General features: G+C 55.3%; 1 long non-coding RNA gene across 1 annotated transcript in view; it reads right to left on the reverse strand.

Annotated features, from left to right (window-relative positions):
• The window catches only part of LOC309797924, a 23506-nt gene extending 14379 nt beyond the window's left edge, over positions 1 to 9127 (reverse strand). The window contains exons 1-2 of the long non-coding RNA XR_014292872.1: positions 8070 to 9127; positions 6213 to 6653 (exon numbers count right to left, since the gene is read on the reverse strand). This is a non-coding gene — a long non-coding RNA (uncharacterized lncRNA). The remainder of the gene's footprint in view (positions 1 to 6212; positions 6654 to 8069) is intronic.
• Between the last annotated feature and the right edge of the window lie 2579 nt (positions 9128 to 11706).

The raw sequence follows: 11706 nt of genomic DNA on the forward strand, positions 1-11706 counted from the left end.
GGCACGCGCACACACACAGCGAGGGCCGCGGGGCAGGGGCGCGGGGGGCGCTGCCCAGGGAGAGGAAGGGCCGAGACACGACCGGGCCACCAGGAAAACAAGCGCGGGGTCCCACCGCCACACGCACGAGGGCGGTCCCACGACGCCTGAGACGCCGGCCGGCCCCGGCCACCCCGGGGCCTCTCCCACGACCCGACCCCGCCGCCGGGGGGGGCCCGCGTGTGCGACGTTCCCCCCGCGTGGCACGGAGGGACCCGTCCGCCCAAACTCCACCTCAACGTCCTCGCCGCATCCGCCTTCATCCAAGTCCGACCCCCGGGGGCTCGTGCCCCAGGGAAACGCTCCCGAGCGAGGCGACCCGCACCGTGCCCGCACACCGCCCGCCACCCGCCGCGACGAGCGGTCAGGGCAGGCGCGACGGGCTCCTCGTGGCTGCGGGGCTGGGGAGCCGGGGCGCCCGGGCGTCCCCTCCCCGCCCGCTTGGGCTCCACCACCGACCGGGGTCGCCGCGCGCACACGCGTGCACGCGGCCCCGCGCCGGACGCCGGCCTGGCGGGACCCTCCCCCGACTCAGAGGGGGGAGGCGCGGGCCGCGGTAGGCAAAGAGCGGCGCTCGGCCCCACCGCGGAGCCGGCGCGAGCCCGCCCGCCCGCCAAGGCGAGGGACTCTTCTTGCCCACGTGCTCTGGCAGTCGTGGCCCTCGTGGCCACGGCACGCTTGGGAGGGGCAGCGGCTGGGGGGTCCGGTACCCCAAGGCTCCCTCTCGGATCGCTAGAGAAGGCTTTCTCACCGAGGGGGCGTCATCCCCCACCCATCGTCTCTCCCCCTTCGGGCCCGCGGAGGCGCTCCACGAGCCGCCGCCGAGTCCACGACTGGGCGGGGGTGGGGTGGGGTTGGGGGGGGTCTGCGGTACGGGGAAGCACACGGCCCAAAGGGGCGTCCGCGGCCACAGCCAGGGGGCACAACCTCCGCCGTGCCGCCCCCGGGCTTGTCTAGGGGGCTCCGGAAGGAGGGAGCACGCCCGAGAAGCGCGACAGCAACCCCCCTTCTCACAGAGGCCCCCGGCCCAGCACGATCGCACCCACGCCCGTGGGCCATGCCCTGGCCACACAGTCCCCTCGCAGCACACACCGTGCGAGGACGACGGCGACGAGGCGGCACCTGCCCCCCGTCCCCCCCACCGGGGGAGAGAGAAACAGGCGCGCACACACACACCACACGCCTCCCCCTTGGCCGCCTCGACCCCCCGAGGAGAGCCGCTCACGGGACACGCCACCGCGGCGGGGACCCGAGGAGCACGCTGGGAAAAGGGAACGACACCACCGCTCGGCCTCGGGCACCTGAGGGACGACCCGGAGCGCTCCAGGGGCACCACAGAGGACCAAGCAAGGCACGCTCACACGCCGGCAGGGGCGCGCAGCGCAGCGGCGGGACGGCCCCCCCACCCACGCGGGGAGGACCGCTCGCGAGGCACACGCCAAGGAGGCGAAGCAAGAGTGTCTGCTGCGTCCGAGGACCACGGGCCCGCCCACGCCGTGGGGCCGGGAGACCGAGGGTCAGGGCCGGAGACCACCAGCCAGCCCCCGCCCTCCCGCACACACTTCTCGACAGGTCGGGAGTGCGTGACCAGAAGAGGCGAGGGGGCACGCCGCGGACACAACGAGAAGAGCGGTCCCGTTCGACAAGAACGTCCGTCCCTCGTCTGGCGCGACTTCGGCCCGGCCCAGGAGAGCGCGACATCACCACATCGATCAGTCAATCCGGAGAGCCACGGGCCACAGGGCCCCGAAGGTGGGGGAGGGGCACGGCGAGGACCATCCCCAGAGGAGCCTGCTTCAGCCTCACCGGCACACCACCGCCCCACCTTCCTCTCGGGCAACTCCGGCGGCCGACGACGACCCCGCGAGGAGAACGCCTGACACGTGGCACAGAGCCTGCGCGGGGGAGGGGGTCGTCGCAGCCACCACCGGGTGCCGTGCGGCGGGGGCGAGGTGGTAGTCGCACGGGGTGGAAGACCCACGCGCCACACCTCGCGCCCCGCCGCCCTCGGGTGAGCCAGAGACCGGAGGCGGCACCGCGGGTCGGGTCAGCCGGGCGCACACACACAGGCACACACGAGAGCCGGCGCGCAGGCCCAGGCGGGCGGCTCAAGGGGCAAGGGGCAAGGGGGACGGTTCGGGCGCCAGACGGCGGCCCGCGGCCCACAGCCCGGATCCCTGCGTGCGTGCGCCCAGAGCCCCAAAGTCCTCAGCGACTAGACGCCAGAGAACACCGTGTCAGCACCTATCTGGTGGCAAAAAAGGCCCATTTCGGGCGAAAAATATCACAGCGCCCGGGAGCGGGGCCCATCCACGAATCGCGGGGGGGACCCCGAAACCTCGGTCCGGCCACCTGTCCCCAACTCTTCCCCATCCACACCAGCCCCGGAGCTCTCGGGGGCCACCTGGTCGACCCGAGGAGCGTGGCGACCAAGTGGGGGCGGGGAAACGTGGGGGGTGGGGTGGGGGGAGGCAGCGAGCGGGCCGGGGTCGCCCTCCCCGGTTCGCCCGCCCGCGCGGGCAGGCACCGGTCCCCCTCGGAGTCTCCGGGCGAAGACTCGGTTCAAGAAAAAGAAAATGTCCCACACTCGGCCGCCTCCGACGAGCGGGCCCCACGAGGGAGCGCGCCGGGGCCCGGGCCGCCCTAGCTAGCCGGGCCACCCAGGAAGGAACGGCTCGGGCCGGTCCCCACCCCGGGACTCGCGGTGGAGGACGGTGGGGCGGGGGAGGGTGAGAAGAAGTCGCGTCCGCCGACCGACCGGGACCCACGTGGGCCCGCTGAAGGGCCGGGTGCGCCCTCCCCGGCCACCCCGCGCGAGCAGGGCCCGGTCCGTCCACGTCCCCGGACACCCAGGGGAGGGGGACTTGATAAACCTTTTCCCGGGGAGACGCCCCCCCCCAGGCGACCGGAGCCCACGAGGGACCACCGCACGCGGGCCCGTGCCTCTCTCTCCGGGTCACCCCTCGCGGCCCAGGCCAACGGTCCAAAGGGTGAGAGCCAGGAGAAGGCGGCCCGACCGGCAAGCCACAGTCCTCCGCCCCGGAGGACGCGGAAGAAAGACCCTCTCCCTTGCCACCGCGGCGGCGGCGGCGGCCCGTCCCGTCCCGTCCCGTCCCGTCCCAGGTCCGGTCGGGTGGCCGTGTCGGTCGGTCCCCGCGGCCGGGTGCTGGTCGACCAGGCCAGACGGCCCCACAGAACGGGCTCGAGACTGCGGCGACGGTCACAGCCACATAGACCTGCACGCCCAATCTCAAGCGACAGCAGGAGGCGCCCACGCCTGGGCGCCACCGGGACAGTCGCCACCAACGTCGCCCGGCTCACGGAACTCTGCCTCGGGCCCGGAGGCCCAGTCACAACCCTCACGAAGGTCGCCGGAGCTCCAGAGACAAGGGACAATATAAAAGCGGCCGCCAGGTGGCTCCCGACAACCGGCTCCAACGTCCCCGGGCCGGGTCCCTGTCGCCGGCCGGCCACCGAGGACGCGGCAGCGCCGGGCCGCCCAAACGCCCGGGCTAAGCCCGGGGCGAGGCGGCGGGCGTCTGGCGCGGCCCTGAGGCGTCCGTCTCGGACGGAGCTAGCTAGCTCCCGGGTCGGCACGACACGGCGCCACACCGGCAGCAGACGGGGTTGGGGTGGGGGGGGGGGGGGGGTTGGGGGGGAAGCTGGGAAGATGTCGCCGGGAGGCTGCCTCAAGGGAGACGACGCGATTCCTCGGCGGGGGGATATCCCACGGAGACGCCGGCGGGGCCCGGGGCGGCCGGCACGGGCCGCCCAGAGGGTCACGAGCAAGATCCCCGGCTGCCCGGACGGACGGACGGACGGACGGACGGACGGACGGACGGACGGACGGACGGAGGGAGGGAGGGAGGGAGGGAGGGAGGGAGAGAGGGAGACAGGGAAGGAAGGCGGGGACCGGCAAACCGAAACCAGGCAAGCGCTCAGAGAACAACGCAGGAATTCATCCTTTCTCGAACGGTGGAGGTCTTTCAGAAGCAGACACGCAAAGCCCAGAAGCCAGAAAGGAAGGGAAGGATACACTCTGACCCCACACGAGTGGAAACAAACATCTGTCTCTGCCTACACGGCGACAAAGTCCAAAGACAACACGCGCGTGCGTGGGTGGGTGGGGAAATCGCACTTGCGGTCGGTCGGTCGCGAGAACGTGGATTTCAAAACGGACTGACCACAGTCACGGGCGGGGCTGGCTGGGGTGGTGAGGCGGGGGTTGGCGGAATGCGGGCGGGCGGGGGCGGTGGAGGGGGCGAAGGTGGAGTCAATAGCCATCCACTAAAGAAACTGAGCTCCTAAACGTAAGGCCAGAAACCAGCAAACTCTTAGAGGAAAACAGAGGCAGAGGACACTCTCTGACACAGATCACAGCAAGAGCCTTTTGGACCCACCTCCCAGAGACATGGACATAAAAACAAAGATAAACCAATGGGACCCGATGAAACCTCAAAGCTTTTGCACAGCAAAGGAAACCGTAAACAAGACCAAAAGACAACCCTCAGAATGGGAGAAAATATTTGCAAATGAAGCCACTGACAAAGGATTCATCTCCAAAACAACGTATAAGCAGCTCATGCAGCTCCATAGCCAAGAAACAAACCACCCCATCCAAACGTGGGCGGAAGACTCAAACAGGCGTCTCTCCAAAGAAGATCAACAGACTGCCCACAAACACACGAAGGAAGGACTGCTCAACGTCATTCATCATCAGAGAAATGCAAATCAAAACTACAATGAGATATCATCTCACCCCAGTCAGAATGGCCATCCTCCAGAAATCTAGAAACAATCAATGCCTGCCTGCCGGAGAGGGTGTGGAGAAAAGGGACCACTCTCGCACTCACTGCTGGTGGGAATGTGAATCGGTACAGCCACCGTGGAGAACAGTACGGGAGGTTCCTTAAAAAACTACACGTAGAACTACCATAGGACCCAGCAATCCCACTACTAGGCATAGGGACCCTGAGAGATCCATCATTCAAAAAAGACACAGGGGGCCAAAGTGTTCACTGCAGCTCTATGCACAATAGCCCGGAGACGGAGACAACCCAAGTGTCCATCATCATCGGATGAACGGATAAAGAAGAGGTGGCACCTATCTACCACGGCATACTGCTCAGCCATAAAAAGAAACGAAACTGAGCTACGTGTAGGGAGGCGGATAGACCTGGAGTCTGTCCTACAGAGTGAAAAGTCAGTCAGACAGAGAAGGACAGGTACCGTACGCTCACACGTAGATGCGGAACTTAAGGGGGAAAAGATGTCATGAAGAACCTAGGGGTAAAACAGGAATAAAGACACAGACCTACTTGAGAATGGACTTGAGGATGTGGGTGGCGAGGGGGAAGGGTCACCTGTGACAAAGCGAGAGAGAGGCATGGACAGACAGACAGGACCCAACCTAAGGTAGATAGAGAGCGGGAAGCAGCCGCACAAGCACAGGGAGATCAGCTCCGGTGCTGGTGCTCTGTGACCGCGTGGAGGGGTGGGAGGGAGGGAGACGCAAGAGGGAAGGGATGTGCGAACAGATAGATAGATGTAGATGGACGACTGATTCACTTTGTGATAAAGCAGAAAGTAATCATAAAAAGAATAAAAGAAAAAGAAAAGAAACTGAGTTCCGACACATCTGCACGATGCAACACCCTGAGTGCGAGCGTGTGCGTGCGCGGGGGGGGGGGGTGCTCGTGTGTGTGTGTGTGTGTGTGTGTGTGTGTGTAATCCTAAAGACGCTACAAGAAAACTACTAGAGTGCATCAATTAATTCTGTAAATTTGCAGCATATAAAATTGAAACATGGAAATCTGTTGCATTTCTATACAATAACAGTTAAATATCAGAAAGGGAAATGAAAGAAACAAATCCATTTACCATCACATCAAAATACATATATATATATATATATATATAATTCTTGACAATCAACTTATGTCATTTTGAGGCTTTTGCCTTTATAAGCCTCACCAACATTGTAGTCTGGCAGAACACATTTCAGGTCCTTCTAGAATCTATGTCTCCTGAGCTATAGACCTCAGTTTGGCTCAAATATAATTCTTTTCTATTCCTAGTATAGGTTGATTTACGGAATATTTATATTGACAACACCATTAAAGAGTTTCTTTATTACACTTCAGAATATGATGAACAGCTAAAATATGAGTTACAGACACTAAAGCCCACTTTCATTTAGTGCACGGAGGCTGCTACAAGGGCAGGGGACAGGGACGTGCTCTGGGCCCAGCAAGGAGGGCCTCCACAGCTCTCTGCTCTTCCCAGCTGCTCCAAATCCCACTGCGCCGCCCCTGGTGGGGATGGGGACAGCAGTTCAAGCATCATGGAGACCCTGGGGACATGACCATGAGTTGGGAGGTCCCCAGACCTGCACCCTTCAGGGACCATGCCCGTCGATGACACTCCAAGCCCTGGAACTGCCAACCTGAGGTTCTCTTCTTATGGAGCAAGGGCTCTTGTGACTGAGGTGCAGAAAGCCCAACTCTGACAGCAGGTGTGTTAATCAAAGTAAGGGTTTACTTACAGATCTCCAAGCAAGGGAGTGGGAGAAAAGCCACAGACACACTCCAATTGGGCCGTTGAGTTCGGGGCTTCTTTAAAGGGTAGGACAAAGAGCCTGCCATTAATCGTCATCACTTGACATTTCTGTGACTCTTTTTTTTTCCTTTTTTAACAAATCGAACTATAGTTGACTTATTGATACAATATTGTGTTACTTTCTGGTGTATACCAAAGTGATTCAGTTATATATATATGTATACATATATATATAAAATCTATAAGCTATAGTGAAAAATTATATATATGTATAATTATATACACATATATAAATGTATATACAATATTACATATATAAAATTATACACACTTTATATATTAAATTATATATATTTTTTATGTATATTTATATATATGTAAAATTTTATATATATAATTTTATACATTATATGTATATAATTTTCCATTATAGGTTATTACAAGACATTAAATATAGTTTCCTGTCCTATGCAGTAAATCCTGGTTAGCTATATTTTTTATGAGCAGAATTGTGTAACTAACTGTTAATCCCATACTATATGTCACATTTGTTCATCATAGCTTCAGAAGTCAGGCTGTCTCTGGTTTATGATTCTCAGGCCAGGTGGTCCCCGGCTCAGGGGTCTTTGAGCTCATCCTGCCCTGGAGAAACCACCTGAATCTGGAGAGAACGGTGACATCTACAACAGCACCTGGTCCATTGATGACGTTAACAACGGTAGTCTAGGCACCTGATTCTGCTTGACGAGTGTTCCATTAGCACAGCATTGAGGTCAGAGGTGACAAAGAAAAGGGAGAAAGTTTTGGATAGAGAGATCATCTGTAAACTCAGTGAGGGAACTCAGTTTTAGGGGGACTTGGATTCACCGTGCAGGACGTGGGAGGACAGCACCTCACTCCTGGTGCCCAGCCCCATCAGCTCCTGGACGGACCCCCGCCCGTGAAGAGGTCCCTCAGGGGGAAGGAGGAGCTGCTGGGGCATCGGCCCCAGAGCCCTTCTCCTCTGGCCCATCTCAGGGCTCCGACTTCCCGGAGGATCGGAGGCGGAGGCCCAGAGGGGAGCGAGTGGCCAGCGGGAGAAAGAGGCGCCCAGTACAGCAGCGGCCCGAGTGCAGGACGCCGGGGCGGTTCTGATCCCGTGGGGAACGAGCCTGGAGTCGGAAGGCCTTCGGCGAGGAGCGCGGTGCCCCCCGCCGGCTCTCCACCTCTGCCGCCCTCCCTGTGGGCGGAGGCCTCTGCGAGGCTCCGGACAGGGAGGCGGGCCCTCCTTGCCCGCCGCTCCTCCAGCTCCCGGCCGGGCCCCCGCGGCGGAGCTCCCTGTACCTGCAGTCCTTGCCCCGCCCGGAAGCCCGGGGCGCGGCGCAGAGAGGCCAAGGCCCGGGGCCCTGGGCTCCGCCCGCACCGAGGGGCTCCTCCCAGACCCGCCCGCCCAGCTGCAGGAAGAGCCGGTGGATCCACAGCCGCCTCCTCACCAGAGAAGAGGTTCTCATCTTGTCGCAGGAAGAATTCAGAGACAACAGGGAGGAGAAGACACAGCGAGGACTTCCGGGGCGCAGGGGGCCGACGGGGGTGCGCCGCGGCGCTGAGCTGCTTGGACAGGCTGCTTCCACGGGGCGTGCAAACGAAGGGGCGGAGTCTTCATTGGGGAGGGTGGGGGCGGGGTCGCACTTCCTGGTTTTCACCCCAGCTCCACCTTTCTGAGGGGAGGGGGGAGTTTCCTCCTTATTTAGCCTCGCTGCGAAGTGTCCCGGCCCCGGTGCATGACGGGAACTTCTCATCTGCAAGGCTAGTTTTACTGTAATGAGGGCTTAATGAGCAAAAGGTTACATTTAGAGGCCTTAGATTCCCGTTTTCCCACCTTCCTTTGCCTCCAGCACACTTGTCACCCCAAAATGTAGGTTTTCTGTCCGTCCAGAAGTTCCTGCTTTTCTATGTCTGCCTACAGACCCCCGTTGTTTACAAGATGTATGGTTTCCTGCCATCTGGCCCCACCCCCTTTCTCTGCTCACATGCAGCTGTTTGCTTGCTGGAGCAGCCAGAGGTGCCGCCCTTGGCTCTGGGCCGGTTTGGGGCAGGGGCGCTTAGACTTCTCACTGTGCTGGCTTCCAGACTGAGGCCAAAGAACTGGAGCGGGATGCGCTGGGCCCCTGTGTTGTCTGTCCTGAGCACGGGGCTGGCACTGGACAACAAGGCAGGAGCCAACTCCACATGCCCAGGCAGGCCCCTTCTTTCATCCTTCATCTCTGCTGGGAAAGAGCCCAGATGCTGCCCCAGCCTGTGCTGTACGACCTGTAAGCTAAAAATGATTTTTGTAGTTTCAAATGTTGAAAAAAAATTTAAATATTTTGCAACATTTGAGAATTATATGACATGCGCATTTTAGTGTCTATAAATAATGTTTCATTGGAGCACAGCTCCTTTGTTTACCTTTGATCTCTGTCTGCTTTCCTGCTACAATGGCAGACTTGACGGATAAAGCAGAGGTCATATGGCAAAGTTTAAGATGTTCACTCTCTGGCCCTTTAGAAAAGTGTGCCAGCTCCTTCTCTAGAAAAGTAGTATTTTCTTACCACTATATGCTGAGGGTTGCACTTAATAAGCAGGTAAACTTTTGGTGAGTTTTGCCCCTTGAAATAAACCTTGGGTGGCTGTAAAACTGATTACATTACCCTAAGGAACCTCATAATAAACCCAGCCACCAAATGTGCAATAATTACTAGGCTGAGAAGGCAATTCATGTGCTGACTTCTTTCAGCCAAGAAATCACCACAAATAAGCATAACTGGAATACAGCTCCCATCTGAATTAGCATCAACTGCAGAAACTGCCAAGTATTTCCAATCCTACGAATGGGGCAGAGTAAACCATACAACTAGTTTGACCTTTGGTTTAGAGACATCTCTTAACTATAGAACTGTTTGCCAAAGTTTATTGAACATGAAAATCAAAAAATAAAAATAATTTATTGATAGAAAACTATCAGGATTTAATAAGTTCTATTTACACTTAGAGGAAAGAAAGCCATAAAAATGGTCACATTGATGACACAATTACTATATAGTTTACATATGCTTATGAAAAGTTTATAAAAGCAAAAATAAGTAATTAGAAACATACTATTTTTTTGTCATTAAATAAAAAGCATTTTTTTTTTTTGAGGTAAGCGTGCCCCTTACTGTTGTGGCCTCTCCCATTGCGGAGCACAGGCTCCGGATGCGCAGGCTCAGCGGCCATGGCTTGTGGGCCCAGCCGCTCCGCAGCATTTGGGATCCTCCCGGACCTGGACACGAACCTGTGTCCCCTGCATTGACAGGCGGACTCTCAACCTCTGTGCCACCAGAGAAGCCCAAATAAAAAGCATTTTCATGCAACTTCCTGGTATACTGTTGCATCTGTTGCACCGTTTCTTTCTTAAAATACATTCCTGCATAATGAGAACACATAGATAAAGACAGTTTGTATTTTTCTTTTGTATTTATAAGTACATTTTAGTTGAAATTTATCAGTAGTGTATATAGCCTACAATACATTCTGGGAAATGCTGACTTATCTGGTAATATCGTGTTATTTTGGATTGTTTTGAATTATCTAAAATGAAATTAGAATAAAATGAGGACCCCAATAAAATAATCAAAATAGATATCATTTTGTCTAATATCATTTAAAATGGAAACTCATTAAATCTCAAATAAAATAGTTGGTCAATGGAATTTTAAGTGGCTTGTAGAGAAAATTTTCTATACTTATAAAGCATACTGATTTGCAAAAACATAATTTAGAATTTAAACAATTAAATTTAAAAGTACTTATTTTATAATGTAGTGAACAGCAAACCTTGCTCTTAGGAAAGGAAATCTAGCTTTCCTCTCCTTGCATCTTGCAGAATAGCTTTCCAAGGGTTCAGAATTCTGTAAAATATTTGTAATAACCCAATCATTCTGAAAATATATAATCTTTCAGAGTCCTATAATTCACAATGTTTTAAACATGGATTTTATTTTATCAAGTGCCAACTTATTGTAGACTAGTTGCGAACATCTTATAATTGTTCAATATATGAACACTTGTCAGAAACCTCTGGAGAGTAGACATACACATGGATCTCTGGGGGGCTGGGCATTGTGTCTCTCTGAATTAGTGTCCCCGCCCCTGGTGTTTGAACACATTCTGAAAATGGGACTCTTACCATGTCTGCAATCATCTTCCACCTCGTAGTCATGGAGATATCGACCAGTTTTTGGTGGGAAAACAAAACAAAACAAAACAAACCCTTGGCTACAAAGTCTAAGGTAAGTGATGAACCTATGCCTGACTCTGAATTCTTGGAATGTGCCTGTCCAGGTACACACAGTTCTTCAGGACTAGCACTCTTGTTAAGATGAAATTAATTTCTTTTCAGTTATGAGAAAAATATTAAATAAAATTTAACAGCAGTAGAATTAACCGAAGCGCCAGAGCTTTATCACAAATCATGTGTTTATTCTCGTGGCCATTCACCCCTGACATGTGCATACGTATTTGAGCACTAATATAACAGTTACCATTCTTTGTGTTCCTCTTTTTAGTTACCATTCAAAGGTAGTTCCTGATGAACCCTAGTGTTTCTAAGTATATTTACAACTTCATAAAGACACAAAGTCACTAACTGATCAATAATGACTGTATTGAAGGAAAACAGGCCCATCTCACTGAGCACAAGGTTTCATTGTTTTGAAAAACACACGCTCGCTCAGTCGTGCTTACATATGTGCAAGCGCTGATCCACTGAACTGGGGGTGCGTTATTTCTTGTTGCTTGTTATCAAAGTTTGTATTCCACATTTCTCAAGATACTTCACCATCTACAGATTTCTGCTGTCTATTTGTAATACACTTTCTCACAGTTGATATTGTAGAGAATATTTTTTCCTGGATCTCAGCACTCATGTTTCTGTGTAGTCATTAGCAGTTGTTTCTGTTCTGAAGTGTGCAGTGAGCATCCTTGGATAGGCCTGAGGTGGCCAGCTGAGTGACTATAGCATCTCAGTTAACTCCTCCGTCACTGAGGGGCCTGGACGAATGGGACTTTAAGGTCGCTGGTGTTCACTCTTCAGCACATTTCCTCAGGGTT

This window comes from Mesoplodon mirus (genome assembly GCF_964341445.2).
Source record: "Mesoplodon mirus genome assembly, contig: HAP1_SCAFFOLD_1237, whole genome shotgun sequence".
In the NCBI taxonomy this organism is placed as follows: Eukaryota; Metazoa; Chordata; class Mammalia; order Artiodactyla; family Ziphiidae; genus Mesoplodon; species Mesoplodon mirus.